We start from the raw sequence: 20,211 nt of genomic DNA, 5'->3' as shown, positions 1-20,211 counted from the left end.
TTTTCGAGTGCAGATGCCCGACTATAATATCAAATTAAGAGCATTTAAGTGAGTATTTGAGGATTACACTTTATGAGAAATCTAAGTGAACTAAGTTTTCCTACCATTGCTTCTTATGTGACGGGACAATTCGTTTCGATATTTTCCCACAGTTTTCCAGAACAAAGTTGTTGAAGTCATCTTTTGTTACGAACTTAGCTACCATTTCCGCATAGAAACTCAATTAAAAATGCAAATGGGACGGACTTGCCATGCGCGGTAGTATTGTACTATTGAAAATTGTCAAGTCTTGTTGAAAAGCCAATTCAGACCTTTGATTGGTAGTTTAATACTCGCTTTTCTTAACACGATCGACAGAATATTATACCTAGGGTATTTTCACACCATATTTTCACGAAATCATCGAATAAATAAACAAAATACGCTTACATGCTCTTATAGCATCATCCAGCAATGAAAATTTGGTAAACTTAACTAGATTTATCCTGCTTTCTGTAGAACAAACCGTTTTTCACAAAGCTTGCATATTCAACTAGTTGTTTACGCACATAATTGGTAACCTAGGTAACCACAGTAGTGTCGAAATAATTCAACATTTTCAGTGTGATTTTTTCGTATTAACAGAAAATGATTTGGCAACTTTTGATTATCTTTGCAGTGAAAACAGATGGAAATACACACAAAAAATTGAAATTAAAGATTTGTGAAATTAAATACTTGTGACAATTCATCTCATATATTGCTGCAGTTTAATGCTTGTTTTTGGAAATTTGAGGTTAATATTTTATAGATTAAATTATTCTTATTGTGGTGAGTGATATTGTTGAGTGATGAATGTGTAAAGTAGTCAAATGATCAAAAAACGTTGGGTGGCTGCCGGAATCCCGTTGTAGCCGTATGGAGCTGTAATTCGTGGAATTTTTTTTTCCTGATTGAAATAAATGAGTTTTTGAGTGTAGATGCCCGACTATAATATCAAATTTATAGATGTTAGGTAAGTTGTTGAGAATTCTACTTTATGAGAAATTTAAAGTAAAAAAGAAGAATCAATTTCAACGATCAGAAGATTAATTTAGTTAGAAAATAGTAAGAAATTAGAATTTCTAGTTTCCAATTGAGGTTCCTTGATGTGTGAGATGAAAATATGGGCTGAGATGAATGATTGAACAATTCCCTAAGTTATCCGCAAATGCACGCTTTGGGTTTTATGAGAGCCAAACTAATCAGTTTACCAGTGGATGGCCACTAGGATGGCCCTAATTAGCAGCAGGTACCAGCAGCAGTAGTGGTAGCAGTGTCAGCGGTAGGTGAAGCGGCACTACTTCCTTCAACAAAAAGCTGCCTTTGTGCGGTAGTGGCAGCTTTAGCGGTAGGTGCATTGGCCAGCACTCCATCCACTGGAAAACTATATCGTACATTGGCAACACACTAAAAATATAATACCTAGTAAACAGGGAATGTACTATTTAGACTATATAGGAACATCCGCAAAGCTTACTAGCAGTGGTAGTAATAGCAGCGTTAACGGTAGGTACAGCGGCACTTAATTTAGTAAAAAAGCCGAGAGTTACCAGGCAGCCTCCTGCCCAGACATCTAAAAAGAGTTGAGCATTATGATGCTGACCTTCTCTAGCAATTAGTGATAGTCCAAGTCTTGAAATTCTTTCTGCAGTTTCACAAGGTCACGATGCAGACTACTAACGTCACGTGGGTAAACTGGAGATCCATGTTCGACTGAAGTACACTGTCAATCCACGGGTTAACCGTTTTTGTCCACAACTTTGTCGGCTTAACGGTGGGTCGACTTGAAGACGAGCGGATGACTCCGAGGAAGAACTCATACGAGCATTTACGGTCGTCAAGATATTGGCTGAAGGTAACAAAACTTCTGGTCTCTGGAGCACCATTAATCTCGTTGACCAATTTCTCAACCCGAATCAGCCCAGAATCCTCCGTGAATATTTTACTTTTTTCAACTTTAGATAGCCACTGCGTCCATATACAAAACTAAACTAACTTGATATGACTTTCTTTATCCAGTTCATCTACTGGTGTTGCAAAACTCATACAAACTTGTGTTTAGTTATCTTTGACTATTTTCCAGGAACCAGAAGTCAACATCTTGAATTTCAAAATGACCGTAAATCGACTTTAGTTGCCATTTTTTTTCTCTTCAGTGTTACCACATTATTCCCAGATAGCTATTTTATTAGAGTTGGATTAAACTTATTGTTATTGATCACTCTCGAATACAACAATGCAAGTAATGTATAAAATAACCTTATGTAGCTCTACGTCAACATTGCGATCGTAACTTTGCATACAACACTTATGTTGTGCTTTTTAGTCAAAGAAATCAAAAAGTTACTATTGGAGTGTTGTCAAAACATGAATTTACTTAAAAATAAATTTAAGATTCTTGACCTGTTTTATGAAAAACAATATAAAATCATGTAGGTATTTACGCTATCATTCTTTTCCCTCTTTGTAGATCTTTTGCAGCCAATAGAGTCTTTAACTTCTTCTCCAGAGGTTTCACCTACTAGTTTATTCGAGCTTTAACTCTGACATTCTAACGATTTCAATTGTGGCTTTACCTACCATTATCACCAATACCAACACCACTATCTGAGATCGTTGCCTTTTATTCCCAGTACGGCAGCCGTTTTGGCGTATACAAAAACTAATCTATGGTTGTACAACAGTAAACTAGATTTGGAGCCATTGAGTGTGCTAGTGAAACTTTCTGTCTACCGCAAAGTTGCTTGTTTACTCCAGAGCACGAGAAACATGTTCAAATATTGTTTCTATCATTAGTTGGATTAGTTGGATTAGAGTTCTTCATCTTGCTTTTATTAGCCACAAGGTCTCCTGGTGTATCATTGCCGTGCCGATATCATCGTGAACTACACGAAGGCTGTGTTGTCTTTCGTTTCAATACGATTGTCAGGGCCAATTGCTTCGAGATCTTTTTCTGCGGTTTTCCAATAAAAGAAAGTGATATACAGCACGATAACAAAACGTTTCAACTCACTTCCCCGTAATATATAATAATATTGACCAGTATAATTAGCCATTGCCCAATTTGTGTATATCTGTTAAAGATGGGAACATGGAACGGGTTATTACACGACCGACGTAAACATGATACTTCAACACTTTTTTTTATTGAAACAAAAAAACACTCCATCATTAAATAATTATTACTGTGTCAATATCAATCGGTCATCGGCGGAGAAGAATCTAGAAAGGTGTTTCTCGAAGGCGGGAGCTTGAAATTTTTGCCCTTCTCAATTCATATCATTTCCAAAGTTTCCGCATGCCGTGTGAGGTGTTATTTAATACGGATTTTGTTTTGATTTTTTTCTAATCTTTTAAGTTGTAGCAAAATATGGACCGAAAGAGTTCCGATATAATGAGTTTCTACCACGAAGTGACGGCAACCGTAGGCCGTGGCATAATAAACTCACATTTTCTATCGAACGTGATCAAAATAAACCAAACGAATCTTTGTAATAAAACATAGCTACCAACAGCTGAGCTATAAAATACTAAATCCGTGCTATTGTAAACAATCCATAAAATAGTCATAAAACTTATCCGCACATTATACTACAAACATAATGGTTATACTTTTTATGAAGGTGGTCATTAAACATTCTGCTGCTTAGTGCAGTCGACAGGAATATTAATTTTGAAGAGTCGTCATAACCGTGAGCGAATAGTTTTTAGGGTGCAACCGCTCTCCCCTTCCACTGGAGGGGTAAGAGAAAACAAAGTTTATGGTGGATGAGTTAAGAACAAACTAATAGCTTTGCAATATTTATAATTTAACATGGTGTTCGCTCTGTCGAAAATATACACAATCAATCAAAACGATACGAATTATGGAGCACATCCAATAACATCTCGCAGAATGAAAGTCAATATTTAGTTTTGAAGGAAAATTAGAATCATTTAAATTCAAATGGCTGGGTGAAAAATCCTCGGCATTGTGTTGAAAGAATAAAACTAGTAAACACAGGTTTTGCCCTAGAGCTCAAACTGAAAAAAATGAAGATTATGGCTTTTTAACCATTCCTGTGAATTTTTGTGCCCCTAACGAAGACAATTTTTTCAGAGACCTTAATGCGTTTACCGGTAAGCCAACGTATAAGCGACGAACCCGGTGAGCAATTACTTTGCGGCCTTTCGACGCACTTATGCATACACTAAGAACACTTAAATTCACAGGAATGGTCAAAAAGCTATAATCATTATATTAGAGCTAGAGATCATAATTCCTCCTCCAAAAAACGAAAATCCTGAAGATGGCCATAGGAATCGTTATTAACTTTATGTTTCACTGATTTGTTTTAACCCGTGCAATGAAAATGATTTCTTATTAGGAAAATCTCTTAACATTTAATTTACTCAAAAGGTTTCGATTTTGCATCGAAGTTCGTGCGATCGCACGGAAAATTACCAACAATTGTTTTGGTACTGTTTGCAATTGCAATATCTACAATACAAACAAAATCAATTGCAAAATTTATTTTATGCTTACCAAAAACAACATGCCAAAGACTTCACTCGACTGACAAGAAATCGGATCTTTTTCGATTGCCTTGCAGGAACACAACGTCATTCTGTGATGACGTAAATGGCAGCAGCTATTTGTAAGGTGTAAAGGAGCATCCTTTTCTGCCAAGAAACGGGTTCTTTCTTCGCATCTCGTTCTATTTCACGGGTCATTGGCAATCGGAGATTGGAAAAAAAATCAACCATTAATTGCCCTTTATTTGCCGTACATATAAAGTTTCATCTCTTGCGATGTTCTTACGAAATCTCGAAAGGGGTTAGCAGCTGTATTTTTGTTTCAATTAGCTTGCATTCTGGAACTCATTGAAGCCTGACTAGCGTGTTTTGTTCGTGCGGTTTAGGATTCGATTACGTTGCTAAACAGTCAGTTTTAAAACTGTTTGTCTATAAAGGCGCTAGGTTAGTTGTTGAACAGCTACAAGAGTGGACAAATCTTCTTTTGCTGCCATACCATTAATTCTAAACTTCAACACATCCAGTGAAACTTTTCGCATTCTTACGAATTTTTTTTGTTCGTGCTCACAACTTGAACAACTTCTCTCTTTGCTTTACACAGTAACCAGTTTCTTAAGCGCTCCTTTTTAGTTTCAAAAATGCTGGAAAAGTTTGCCTGGAGCGACAGTTTTGTACTGTTAGGGTGAAAGAACTCGAACAGTGAAAAATTGAGATTTTTTTATTGGGATAAGCGCCGCGTGATGAAGTTGCTAGTGATAAAGTTAGCGCACATTTCTTGTACCTTCGGCTGCTGATGAAGATTGTTTCGAGCGTTCTGTTTTTGGCAGAGTTGATTATGAGGTTAAGCGGTATTGAATAGTGACCACACCGTTGCGAATTGGCTAGGTTATGCCAGTATCAATCTAAAGTTTTCATCTACGTGAACATTTGTTGCATGTTGGTAAAAACAATTCATTAATTAAAAATGAGCTATTTCTAACATAAAACACAAACAGATTCAATTTTGAAAAGAGTACGTTAATTTGACTAAAAAAGCAGTTGTCACAAACATCAGTTTCATTTATAGCACATAAAATTTGTCGAGGCTCATGGGATCAGTAGAGTTAGTAAGGCAACGAGGGTCTATCGGTTTTCTTTATTGATGCACAACAGTGGACTTTGATGGTGATAGGTGTCTCATCTCAACGTTATTTCAAATTTGAAAAACTATATCAAACGAAACACCTATTTTGGTGAAATGAAATGAAAAAAATTATAAAAAACAAACAATAACAAAAAGCAAATCGTCAATTTTTTTACAAATTATAGGGTGTAGAAATTAAATAATCTTTAGTTTGAGAATAGAATTTAAACAAATTTTTGGCCAGAAATAAAAATACTAAAGGGTTCTTAACTTGATTCACTTCACGCTGCTATCACCGTGGAGTGACTCCCGTAATAAGCACCAATATTGACCTAAAAAGAAGAGGCACTGTGAAGTTGCAATACGCTGTAAATAATAAAATTTCAATTAATCTAGGTTGACTAATAGGGCTTTTACAGTTCAAAAACACAAAATTTCACTATCCGAACTTTGGCAGCCGCAAAACATAAAAAGCTTTACAAATTATCGATTTCATGAGCTACCTGTGCATTTTTTGTCGATCTAAAAAGTGAACCCTTGGTGGCTTTGTCGTGTTCCCAAAGTCCGATTGGGCTGAAGTTTTGCATGGTCATTGGAGGTTAAAATTTTGTCATACATGTGCCACCCTACTGAACACAAATTAAAAGTTGCTTGAACGAAAGTTCTTGTTTTTTGATCCAGATTCATCTGAAAGTAACTTTCCGTTAGTCTGATACTTTGAAATATACCTATGAACAGGGGCGGACGAAGGCTGATTTGAGCTGCAGGCGAAGACTGATTTTGCCGCCCCCCCCTCAAGTTTTAATTTTATATGTAACGCATTTTCTATAGACTCGAAAATTTGATTAGACAGCATGTGTTGTGTTAACAATTCGAAAATTAATTTTTCATGCTTTCAATGTTGCAAATTTTTTTATCGTTTCCGACATATCAATTTCTTGAAGCACCTGTCTTTCTATTAATATTACACGCAAAAGTTCAAGTCTTGTACAAGCATTGTGTCTTCCCGATTCGCACAAATTTTGCACTAAAATCGCACAATAAATGTGTGAAAAGGATAACGCAACAGTTGTACTGCGAATACATTGACACAGATTGAAATCAGAATATGTATCATATATCGACACTATATTTCTCACGTCGAGTGTATTAGTGACTGCTACTCATGGAGCAGTGCAAGCAGCGAACAACAACTTGTGAACTCACTAGATTTATATAGCTATAATGCTCGATCCATTTATCTCGATGGATTTGGTCATTTGAAAGTACCATTGAATGATTTGCAAAAAATAACGAAACAAAATTCTGTTCACAACATTTTGTAATCAACGGTAGCTTCACCGAAAACCCTCTATTCCACAAAGCCACAAAAGCGTTGCTGATTTTTTATGGCAACACTTTTAAATTGTGAATAATTATTATTTCTCATCCTGTGCAGCTTTTTTCTCAAGCGACGAGAGAAATTTCTCTCTCGCTCGTAGAATTCCCATGTACGTGCGGGTGCGACAAGACTAGACACGTCATATACAATTTGCTGGCTGCTCTTTCGCTTTTCTTTCGGTTCGTATTGCGACGCGACGAGGATCTCGTGTCTCGTCGCTTTACGAAATGAGCAAGATACCCGTGCTGTACATACTTGATACTAGTGTTGTTAGTGTCACTCATACTGGGGGTGCGTGCTTGCTGCGGGGAATGCATGAAGAAGAAAGAGTATCTCGAAAGCGTGTGTGCAAAAGACTTGAGAAGCGTAGCATATGTCTCGTTCTCAAGCAGAAAGGAGGAGAAAGGTTTTGCTTCTCGCTCGCTTTGCAATGCTGCTTGATACCAGTTGAAACTGTTTAAGTGTAGTAGTTAGGAGCTGCCAAATACATTGAAAAAACGCTAGAGCAGTAATTGCGTTATGCCCAACACGCAATCATTGTACTGGTTCCAAATTACATCAACTTTTGCGCTGAAAACGCACAATTTTGTACTGGTTTCGCACCATTCAACTTTTGCGTGTATCGTCAAGCCACACAAACGTTCTTGCGACATGGTCGATCGTAGTTACGTCTTTATAAGTTTTAATTTTGAGAAACTTCTCTCGCCACTTGTTACTTACTTACTTTACTTTACTTTACTTTACTTTTAAGGCGACAGACCGATTATCAATCCAGTGCCGAATCCAGAATACGTCGCCAGGTCACTCGGTCTTGGGCTGCTATCCTCCAATCGCCCCTAACACCTATTTCGCGTGCATCCTCGTCGACAGGACACATCCAACGAGTGCGGGGTCTACCCCGAAGTCGACGACCTCTATCGGGATTCCTGCTAAATATAGCCTTCGCTTGACGCTCATCCGGTATTCTCGCTACATGCCCAGCCCACTGAAGCCTGCCGTGTTTTATCCGCTTGACTATATCCGCCGATTTGTATGCCTGGTACACTTCATGGTTCATGCGTCTGCGCCAAACACCATTTTCTAGTTTGCCGCCAAGGATTGAACGCAAAATCCTACGCTCAAAAACACCAAGAGCTCGCCGATCAGCCTCTTTCAGCGTCCATGATTCATGGCCGTATAGAGCCACCGGAAGAATCAGTGTTTTTTTATAGAGTGCAAGTTTTGTACGGATTTGCAGACTGCGGGACCTTAGCTGGTTACGTAATCCGTAAAAGGCCCAGTTTGCGGCTGCTATCCGCCTCTTTATCTCACGGCTAACCTCGTTGTCACATGTCACTAATGTTCCCAGGTAAATAAATTCGTCGACTACTTCAAATGTTTCCCCATCTAGCACCACCGCAGCTCCAACCTCCGACGGACTACCACGCACTCTGCCAGCCACCATGTATTTCGTTCAGGCAGAGTTTATGACAAGCCCTAATCTCGCAGCTTCTCGCCTGAGAGGTCCGAAGGCCTCTTCCACTGCTTTACGATTAATACCAATAATGTCGATATCATCCGCAAAACTTAGAAGCATGTGCGATTTCGTAATGATGGTGCCGCTTCTCTGCACACCAGCTCTCCGTATAGCACCTTCCAATGCGATGTTGAACAATAAGTTCGACAGCCCATCACTCTGCTTCAAACCATCTGACGTCACGAAAGGGTCCGATATCTCACCGGCTATCCTGACGCTTGATGTAGAACCTTCAAGGGTGGCACGTATGAACCTAATCAGCTTTGTTGGGAAGCCATGTTCGAGCATGATCCGCCATAACTCATTTCTCTCAACTGAATCGTACGCTGCCCTGAAGTCTATTAACAGATGGTGCGTCTGTAAGTTGAATTCTCGAAATTTATCGAGGATTTGTCGCAAGGTAAACATTTGGTCCGTCGTGGAGCGTCCCCCTCGAAAACCGCATTGGTACTAGGCAACAAAGGTCTCCTGCAACGGCCTCAGTCTGTGGAACAGGATGCGGGAGAGAATTTTGTACACGGTATTGAGAAGAGTTATGCCCCGATAATTGCTACAGTCCAGGCGATGACCTTTTTTGTAGATCGGGCATATGAGACCCTCCAACCAGTCCGAGGGCAATTCTTCATCAGACCACACTCTCAGCATGATCCGATGGATGGCACGATACAGCTGTTCGCTCCCGACTTTGAAGAGTTCGGCGGGAACGCCGTCCTTCCCGGTGGCCTTGCAGTTTCTCAGCTCTTTCACTGCTTTCTTCACCTCGTCCATGGATGGTGGATCCACAGCTTGACCATCATCCTTAATAGTCATCCTGCTCCTTTCGACTCCACTGTTTCCGTCACCGTTCAACAGCACACTAAAGTGTTCCTTCCAACGCCTGGCCACCTCTGTTTTAACGGTTATCAGGTTCCCCTCACTATCGTTGCACATGACAGGAGCTGACACGTTTCGATTCCTAATTCCGTTGTCCTTCTTGTAGAAGCTCCTCGCATCGTGCCTGGAGAAGCAACCTTCCGCCTCCGCAAGAAGACGCTCCCAATGCTGTCGTTTCTTTTGGCGATGGAGTCTCTTTTCAGCGGCTCTAGCATCTCGATATCTACCCACGCTCTGAAGAGTCACAGCCGTGGCCAACATGTGACCCCTGGCGCGGTTCTTCTCCTCCGTCACTCGCTGGCACTCAGCGTCAAACCACTCATTGGACGCAGCTGCCGCAGTTGTACCCAACACTTCTCGCGCTGTAGTGCTCATCGAACTGTGGATGTGTCTCCTGCGCTTTCATTGTATGTCTTTTCCAGGAGCTCAAATTACACCACTTGTTACACTAATGGGTAAAGTGAGTAAAATTCTCAAAGATACAAAAACATTTGAAAAAGTATCAATCAGTTGATTTTTTGTGATGTAGTTTAACGCATTCATTGGAGTCGTCTCAGCTGGCAACATAGGTGATAAAATAACAAGTTCTTGGTGCATTTCATGTCCATCGATGTCACACTCTTTCTTGTGTGTGAGGATTTTCTGTAAATGTAGACAACTTTTCTCTAACTGATCTGTACTACAACCCATTAAACTGTGAATATCATACAAGAAGCTGTAATTGTCACTGTGATTTTTCATTAACTGGAATCGACCATCGAACGATGCAATAGCTACATCCAATACAGAATAGAAGAAATTTACTTTGAAAGAGAGTTTTTTCGATGTAATTGGTTCATCTGACTGTTCGTATGCAAACTGTTTCTTTATCATTCTCGGCCGAATTCGTGTTTCTGTTTGAAACTCCGGATTTACTTCTAAAATGTCGGCACTTTCTTTAGCATCAGTAATGACGCTATTCAAACCTTCATTTCTCATATTTTTCAAAAAGTTTTAAACGCTGCCTATCAAGTCTATAGTGTTTTCGAGACTGCTATTTATTTTTTGAAGGTACTTACTCACTAAATTGATTTTGAACAAAATTGAATGCCAAGCTACTAAAATGCATAAGAATTTGATTTTTTTAATTTTTTTTGCTAGGCTTTTTGCAGTATTTCTTGCAAACGCATCTTGCTTCAGATCCTCGATTGCTTCATATAGGGCATAATAAATTTCTCCTATATTAAACCTCAAGGAAGTGACAGCATCAATTCGACTTTCCCAACGCGTTCCACTCAGAGGCTTTACCGTAAGAGAAGTAATGTGTTTTTTGAACGATGAGTTGAAGCAGAAAAGAAGTTGAAAATTTCTTGCACGACACTGAAAAAGTCTACTGCATCAAAACATGACTTGGCACCATCGCTAACAACAAGATTGAGAGAATGGTTGCTGCATGGAACTTGATTTTTACAAAAAAAGTTTAAGATAATTAGTTTAAGAGATTATGACAGATCTCGACGTTTCATGCATTTCTAAGACCATTTTTTTTCAATATCGAACATTTTACGAACTACCAGTGCATTTTTTTTATCGGCCGAAAAAGTGAAACTTTGACCGCTTCGAGGCATCACTTTTCGAAGTCCGACTGAGCTGAAATTTTGCAAGAAGACTGTGGTATGTGGAGTGTTAGTACAACGTTAGTACATTAAAATGTGGATGGTCGCGTCGCACGTGAATGGAAATCCTGCTAGAGAGAGAAAAAATTTCCTCGTCGCTTAAAAAATAAGCACACGCATTAGCTGTCTGTTTGCCGCCCCTCGATGATTGACGAGCAGGCGACCGCCTGCTTCGCCTACGCGTTAATCCACCCCTGCCTATGAACACCAGCGTTGATTTTTGCAAAGGTTTGCAGTGACTGACAGTAAAGACACGAAAAATTCGAAGCGTAATTTTCGAACAAATGAGAGAATGATTTAAATGAATTGAGCGCTAAGTATTCTTCGTAAGTCATCGATATATAACGAACCTAGAATTAAAAAAAACCGAGTTTGAGAAAAAAAGAATGCCCATCGAGGAAAAAATGCCTTAAAATCTTGGAATCATTGCACAATGGTCCAGAAAATAAATTTAGGGGGAAATTTGGGTTTAGAGCTCTATAGCAACATTTTAGAGACAAACTTTCTTCTACAAAGTTGTTGCATATGATAAAGCGCTTATTGAAAAATTATCAAAAATTAGGGTGACCAACATTTTCCATGCAATCAAGTGTTTAACTTTTTTATCTTTGTAGATAGAAGAAAAATTTGTTCTACATATTATAGCTCCATTAATTTTAAGTAACTTTGTAAAAAAATGTTTTTCTCTATCTTTGAAAACAGCCGATTTATATTGAAAAAACACATTCCGCGCTCCAACTTTTTTATTTCAAGTTTGATCTCAAAACTGTCTTTGAATGACTTTTAGAGCTTTTATAGAGAAACAATTTGCAATGCTGACATCGTAAATATCTCAATTTCACTCAAAGTTATTGATATTTTTCATCAAAAAACATGCGTTTTTCATTTGTATGTCATTCTTTTTGGGGCAAACATATAAAATATCTCTTGGTTTCATTTTTAAGGGCATACTTGACTCTATAAATGGAGGAATTTTTAAAAATACGTTATTTTTAAATTTGAGTAAATTCAATTTAAAAACAAGACAAAAATTTCAATGATTTTATACATTATGCATATAAAAACACCCAGATTTATTTTTCGGTTTTTTTTCTCATAACTAGGAATAACTACCTTTAATTTGATCCAAAAAGATCGAAAATCGATCAACTGGTTCAAAAGTTATAATTTTTTTTTAAATGAAATACATCGAACACAGTCGTTTTTTATGGACACCCTATTTCAGTGCGTCTTGAGCTGCCCGACAGGTCAGACGTATTTTCGGTTGCTTGTGGACTGGTCTTTGACTGCCTATAGCTTCAAAGTTTGTGTTTTGTCAGTGTGTCTTTTAAAGATTACCTGGAAGTTAACTTACATCAGTCTTTCTCAAGACTACCTATTTCTTTCTTTCTCAGTACTTGCAATTTGATATTATTTTTGAACTTTTTTCGTATCACCTGAAACGGCAGGACGAAAATTTTCAATTGCTGCTTCAAAATTGCATATTTTCCCAAATTATGGAAAAATGCTAAATTACTCCAATTTTAAAACCGGATAAGAACCCAGCTGAAGTTTCAAGTTATCGACCAATCAGTTTGCTTTCTTCAATAAGTAAACTGTTTGAGAGAATTATTCTTAACAGAATGATGTCACAAATCAACGAAAATTCAATTTTTGCAAATGAACAGTTTGGATTTCGCCATGGGCATTCCACAACTGATCAATTGCTCAGAGTTACTAATATGATACGAGCTAACAAATCTGAAGGTTATTCCACTGGAGCTGCTCTTTTAGACATAGAAAAAGCATTCGACAGTGTTTGGCATAAAGTTTGATTGCGAAATTGCAAACTTTTAATTTTCCAATTTTCCTACTCAAAATTTTGAAAAATTATCTTACTGATCGAACTCTGCAGGTTGTCTATCAGAATTTAAAATCTGATAGATTTCCTGTCAGATCAGGTGTACCTCAAGGTTCAGTCTTGGGTCCAGTCCTGTACAACATATTCACTTCAGATCTTACTGATTTGCCTCCAGGATGCACAAAGTCATTGTTCTGCGATGACACAAGCATTTCCGTAAAAGGAAAAAGTCTTCGTGTCATATGCAGTCGATTGCAGAAAAGTTTAGATATTTTTTCTTCCTACTTGCAAAAGTGGAAAATCTCTCCCAATGCTTCTAAAACTCAAATGATAATTTTTCCGCATAAGCCTAGGGCTTCTTTCCTCAAGCCAAACAATAATCACGTTGTCAAGATGAATGGGGTTATTTTAAGTTGGTCCGACAAGGTTAAGTACTTGGGACTAATTTATGATAAAAAAGCCAAGTGCATCAAATATACGAGATGTTTATATCCTCTCATTAATAGGAATTCTAAAATTTGTTCAAAGAACAAACTTTTGATTTACGAACAAATTTTTAGACCAGCAATGCTTTATGCTGTACCGATCTGGTCAAGTTGCTGTTCAACAAGGAAGAAAACGCTCCAAACGATTCAGAATAAAATTCTGAAAATGATTTTGAAGCGTCCTCCTTGGTTTGGTACACTCGAATTACATAGACTTACTGGTGTTGAACCAGTAGAAGCTATGTCAAATAAAATCATTAACAATTTTTTGACAAAAATCGTTGCAATCCTCAATTGCTACGATAAGCTCTCTTTATAGCCAATAAATTAGCAATTAAGTTAGTTGTAAATTTACTTCCCTTTTTCTGACAAGTAGGTTTAAATCCCTACGAATGATAAGTCCTAATTGCGAAAGCAAACAAATCCTAACAATTAAAATTACAAATTTCTAACAGTGTTGAGAAGTCACCATTTGTGATTGGACACACATACTCATTATTTACTAATATTCATCATAAATACTTAAGCTACTAACAAATCCCCCCTTAAAAAAAAAAAATGGACACCCTATTTCGAAGTTGGTCACGCAAAGTGCTTCAATTTTGCTCAAAATCGCAGGGATGCATTTATGTTGAAAATAATCAAACCCGTATTGTTTCGTTGGGTTGTTTAGGGGACCAGAATGACATACAAATGAAAAACGCATATTTTTTGATGAAAAATATCAATAACTTTGAGTAATATTGAGATATTTACGATGTCAGCATTGCAAATTGTTTCTCTTAAAAAGCTCTGAAAGTCACTTAAAGACAGTTTTGAGATGAAACTTGAAATAAAAAAGTTAGAGCGCGGAATGTGTTTTTTCAATATAAATCGGTTGTTTTCAAAGATAGATAGAAACATTTGTTTATAAAGTTTCTAAAAATTAATGGAGTTATAAAATTGTAGAACAAATTTTTCTTCTATTTACAAAGATAAAAAAGTTAGATACTTGATTGCACCGAAAATGTTGGTCACCCTGATTTTTAATAATTTTTCAATAAGCGCTTTATCATATGCAACAACTTTGTAGAAGAAAGTTTTTCTCTAAAATGTTGTTATAGGGCTCAAGACACATATTTCCCTCTAAATTTGGGTTTCTGGACCATTGTGCAGTAGTACTTGAAGGTCACTTATGAACAATAAAATAAATTAAAATGTGTCTTTTTTTTTAATTAAAAAGTAAAAGGGTTAGTACTTATGTCCACAAAAGCAGGCTTTACGCAGGAATGCGACATGGAACAGCGAGATATAATTGGTTGATACTGCTATGCCTTTGCTGATTACCAATGGGAAATAAAATTTTTCATTTTTTGTACATTCGTATGACATACAGAATAGAAAGTCATCCCAATATCAGCGATTGATTTTTTTCCTCTTGACGGAATGAGCGCTTGATTTTCGCTTATTTTTTTGTAATAAGCTAGGAAGCAACCGAAATCAAGCGAAGAGGAAGGAAGCTTGTAACTGGTTGACGAGTTAAAGTTTTGTAATGATATTCCAATCATTGCATGAAATCAGTAATTGATGTTCACACCTTCTTTTCTATAGTAAACCAGCATGCAGCCGAAAGCTCATGATTGGTTGAAAGCTGCGAAACTAAACTGTAAATATTTTTCTTTATTATTTATTTACTCGTCATTCCGTCATAACGACATTTTCTGATTAACACTGGGTTATTGGCTGCCGCTCTCCAATCCCTGGGACACCGTATACTCCCTGCCAGATCTTGCTTCACCTGGTCTACCCATTTTGTAACAATCTTGCCTGCTACGCCCCTGGTCGTCTTCTTCCAACCGGATTCGAGGCAAACACCATTTCAGCTTGGTAGTGGTCCGGCATTCCTGCAACATGCCCTGCCCAGCGTATCCGCTTTAGCCATCTTTTGAATATTGAATTCGCCGTAGAGTTGCGCGAGCACATGCTTTAACCTTCACCTCCATACCCCGTTCTCCTGCACGCCGCCAAAGATTGTCTTTAGTACCCTTCGTTCGAAAACTCCGAGCACTTGCAGGTCCTCCTCGAGCATTGTCCACGTTTCCCGTAGCCCGTAGAGAACAACCGGTCTAATGAGCTTTTGCACAGGTTATTCTTCGTACGCAGTCTTAGTCTGTTCGGCTTCAATTGCTTATGGAGGCCATAGTAGGCACAACTTCCGCTGATAATACGCCTCCGGATCTCACGGTTGGTATCATTGTTCTCAGTTGCCTGTGAGCCAAGAGAGACAAACTCGTCGACTATCTCGAACTCATCGCCGTCGATTGTTATCGACAATGTTGAAGCAATGTTGAAAAGCGGGCAGGAGAGACCATCACCCTGCGGAAGCCCCCTGCGGGATTCAAATGGACCCGACATTCCACCCGAAATCCGCACACAGCACTGCGTCCCATCCACCGTAGCCTTTTTCAGTCTTATCAGCTTCCCCGGAAAGCAGTTTTCGTCCATGACCTTCCATAGCTCTTTTCGGTCGATAATGTCATATGCGGCTTTGCAGTCGATGAATACTGGTTGGTTGTTGACCGGCCTTCTACGAAGCTATCAGGCCGGATAGCTTCCCACGAATCTGTTGGTCTGTTGGGAAAGCACTTTATAAGCGGTATTCAGGACGGTGATCGCACGATAGTTCCCACATTCCAATTCTCATTCCCACATTCCAAAAGGATAGGGCAGATAACTCTATTTTTCCAACGGTGCAAACTAGTGGCCAGCTTTTCCGGAATCCTACCATCTCAATTCTTTAAATTTCGGTTCGCGACACAAATCCTCCTTCCCTAAGTGGCGCTTTTTCTCTCGGAAGATTAGGGTTCGCTGCATCTTCTTCTGTCTCTCTTTTCATATTCTTAGAGGTGGTACTGCTCATCAAAGCCACCCGCGCAGCCTTATTTTCATCCATCACCCTCCTACATTTGTCGTCGAACCACTCGTTTCGTTGGGTTCCCCGATGGTTGCCCGATGACGTTCTCCAGTACGCTGTTGATGGTGCTACGACAGTCCCCGAGAGGAGCTTCCTCCAGCTGATCCTCTTCAGACAGCGCAGCTTCGAGCGAATGCGCGTAGTTTTTGGCGTCGTTCGGCTACTTCAGCCGCACGAGGTCTAAACGAAGAGTTTTGGGCGCACCTTAACTATTACCAGGTAGTGCCCAGAGTCGAAGTTAGTTGCTTTTATTGGATCAGACATCGATGATATTTGAAAACCGCCGGCAATCAATCGGAACATGGTTAATCTGTATTCTTGTCTGATTTGGCGATCTCCTGTACTTGTGCTGGAAGCAAGTGCTACGCACGGCCATGTTCGATAAGCGTTGGGGGAGCGATCTTGATGTCATGTTTTGGGCAGTGGTCGTACTCACGCACCAACTGCGCGTAGAATTCATCATTGTCGTCGTCGGTACTTCAGAGGTGATCAAACCTGCACATTCGAAGGCTGATTGGTCACCACCCAATCACTATAAAAGCTGTCCCCAGCTCATTGTGTTGCCGCAGCTTTGGTAGATGGCATGACCATCCTGGAACGTACGTACCATTGATTGAGCCCTTCCAGCAGACCTCCTGCAGTGCTACGACGTCGGGCTGTCCGGATTTCAACACTTTGGAGAGCATTCGTGTGCTCCCCTGGAAATTAAAAGATCGGCAGTTCAACGTTCCGAGTTTTCAATCGTTAGTTCGTATTTGTCGCGTGGGTCTGTGTTGATTCTTCCAGTCCGATTTATTTTTGTACATCGTTCATTACACATTACTTGTGAGTATTTCACGATAACGGCTTGTAAGGTCTGGGCACCAACCCCCTGTCTCGCAGGAGGGCTATCATACACAACACTGTTCAGAGTCCCACGTTGACACGAGGATGGTCATCGACCCCCCTGACTTGGAGTACAGACGCCATTTTGAGCCGCTCCGGACAGACGCCATCTTATGGTAAATCCTGGAAAGAGTTCCCCATAACTTACTTGAGGATCGCAGTACGAACGGCTTTGATACTTACTCCACAGACAAACAGACGTGCCTCTTCGAAGAAAAGTCCTGAAAAATATTCGTCCTTATTCGAAACGTTACACTCATGCGCCACCATTTGAGCTTATTGCCTAAAAACTGATTTTCGTAAAATGGTTTTTGTCTTTGATAACGATTGTGCATTCTTGCTTATAGTGACAATTAGCGGCATAACTGCCTACTAAGCAAAATTTCAAAATAATCGTTATTTTTCTGGTCGAAGAAATCGTCATCGAGTGGCACGTCTGTTTGTCTGTGCTTATTCCTTAATCTTTCGCCATCTTTCTCGGCGACAGTCCTGCCATAGTAGACCATTTGTGCACGATTTTTTTACAGCGGTCTGGCAAAAGTCTTTTGAATTTTGAAACTAGACCGGAAAAAACACTGTGTTCACACGGAGTTGACTAAATTGATAGAAACAAACGTACACAGCCAATTCGTAGACGCCATTTGTACAGTGTGCTCATACTTTCTGTTGCGATCTATAGCAGTAATTACCCTACCACAAGACTTCATTCGAATACCAAGAAATCGGATCAATTTCCATAGCATAGGTCTGGTCTTGCAGGAACGCAACATCATTTTGCAATACTATAAATGGTAGCAAGCAACATTTAACAAGGTGTGAAGAAGCATCCTTTTCTGGTGCAGTCAGGACGACTCGGAGATACACACGCGTCTATTTTACACGAGTAAAAGTTTTTTTAGGAGTTTTTTTTATTGAAAAATTGAAATTGAAAACAATACCTTAAAATCTGAAAATTGATTTTAGAGCATAATTAATTTCAAACAATTAGTTTATAGATATCAGAGGCTCAAAGACCAGATTGAAATGCACTAAATCGATCAAAATTATGTCGAACAAAATATTATTCAAACTTTAAGATACTAGAAGACAAAGAAAGGCTGGAAGAAAAAAAAACAATCCAAGCTTTAATGGATTCCCGATCAGAAGGGCAAAACAAAATTGTAACAGAAGCTGTTAGTGTGTTATGAGAAAAACCTTTCAGGTTGTGTTTTCGATTTGATCCCGTTAGGTGTTAAAATAACAGAAATTGTAACAAAAATGATTCCACTAGTATCAAATCCATATCTAGCTTTGTTACTAACGTATCTGCTTTCTAATAAAATAAGATAGCATATAGAACAGTATAATAACAACCATTGTTGGAAATAACAGGTTTTGATAGAGATTAAAAATCTGTTAAACTTGTTTCAGAACAACTTCATTTCAGAATTTGTTATCATAACTCATTCACATTCAATTTAGTTATCAAAAGCATATGGGAAAATACAAAATCGTATCAAAATTTGTTATTTGTATCTCGTGTTGATAGAGTTTTGTAATTTTTCAGTTATGCTCTTTCGATCGGGTTTTGTCGATTCTGGCTGATTGACGATAAACGTTTTTAGGAAACTTATTAGAATGAAGTGACAGTTGAGTAGATCATTTTTAAATTTAGAAGGTTGCCCGTAGAATGAGTAAAATATGTAAATTTAAAAATTTATCAAAATTAAAATGTCTTATTTTCTGTTTTAGAAAATACAAATTAAGTGCTAATAATACTTCGACCTAATCAAAAAATGTTTGTCAGATTTGAGAGGAAAAAGAATATTTATTGTAAAACTGTATTATTGAACCAAACAAGTGTTTTTGAGTATTGACATTTTGTTCTATAATAATTATCCTTTAATATTCCATTCATTTGAGCTGAGCACGTGATACATTCATGAATGAGGATGGATTTTGGACTTGACGCGAATGTCCAATTTTTGTTTATAATTCCAAACCTGCAGCAACAATAACAATGTGTATGATAGTGACATAAGCGCAGGTTTTTCCTGGCAGATATGTTTTTCCTCTCATGGACATCATTGACTTCATTCGTCATTAAAGATTAAGCATCGCACAGCACAGCACAGCCCGACATCGGAATCGCAGTAATTTCGTCAAGCTGCTTGCTCTTTTGGTTCTTTTCTATGTGATCATTACCGGTCTCATGGGTGTGTGGGTACGTAAAACGATCGCCGGTCAAAACAGGGGGATGTCACACTCTCTTCGGCGTGAATTCGATTGGGGACCGAAATCCACTGTTGGTGAGTTACATTTCATTGCAATTTTTCATAGGTAATTAAAATAAGTAAAGTTTGACAATTTAACATAAGATGAATAACAAACCGGTTTGAGTTGCCTTCATTTTTGTTGTGTTTGTCCCGCCCCCAGCAACAATCTCATCGAAGTTCGGGACTAATCAAAGAGCTCGACCACTCACAAAAATATTATTCACGATGGTAAATGTTCTGATAGGACCTGTGACGATTCGTGAAGTTCCTGATGTTGGGGACTTTTCCAATGCTAATGATTTAATGACGTATGTCGGCTTGGTGGTAATGTATTGATTATAATCATATTGATTAGAATTTTTTGGATGGAAACAAATCATAAACTTAAGTTCATGTCCATACTACCACCGAGAGCGCAGAGAGAGCCTCGAAGCATGCGTCAAACTGTATAAGTATGAATTCCAAGAAGTGCGAGTTGTAAATACAATGTGTCATGAACAGTATCGGTTGCCTGTTCTACTTGGAGGTAGAAATCAGTTATCAATAGTTCGTAACGTTGACTGGACCAAGAGTCCAAGTCACTCGAATCATGCGCAACTGTGTGGGACTGATTGTATCAAGCCTCCTGCTGCTAACTCTGTTCTCGGAAGCATTAGCTCAAGGTGAGAAAAAGTTGTCGTCTTTGGAATGTAACGCTGAGGGTCCTCTT

The 20,211-nt window shown here is 38.7% G+C and overlaps 2 protein-coding genes across 8 annotated transcripts in view; one reads left to right on the top strand and one right to left on the bottom strand.

Moving 5' to 3' along the window:
• LOC129732927 (CLIP domain-containing serine protease B4-like) overlaps nt 1–20,211 on the bottom strand; it is a 49,394-nt gene that overhangs the window by 6,993 nt on the left and 22,190 nt on the right. The window lies entirely within an intron of this gene.
• Nucleotides 1–20,211, top strand: part of LOC129732929 (CLIP domain-containing serine protease B4-like) — a 61,151-nt gene that overhangs the window by 38,094 nt on the left and 2,846 nt on the right. For 5 of the 7 annotated variants that reach the window (XM_055694396.1, XM_055694398.1, XM_055694395.1 and 2 more), the window contains exon 1: nt 14,520–20,164. The exons of 1 other annotated variant lie outside the window; for it this stretch is intronic. The gene's annotated coding sequence lies outside the window, so the exon portion shown is untranslated. Of the gene's footprint in view, nt 1–14,519; nt 20,165–20,211 lie in introns of those variants that run through there. One more of the 7 variants, XM_055694394.1, reaches the window with a different exon arrangement.

The sequence above is a fragment of the Wyeomyia smithii genome, chromosome 3, assembly GCF_029784165.1.
Source record: "Wyeomyia smithii strain HCP4-BCI-WySm-NY-G18 chromosome 3, ASM2978416v1, whole genome shotgun sequence".
NCBI lineage: Eukaryota > Metazoa > Arthropoda > Insecta > Diptera > Culicidae > Wyeomyia > Wyeomyia smithii.
This window is presented reverse-complemented; position numbering and strand designations above follow the sequence as displayed.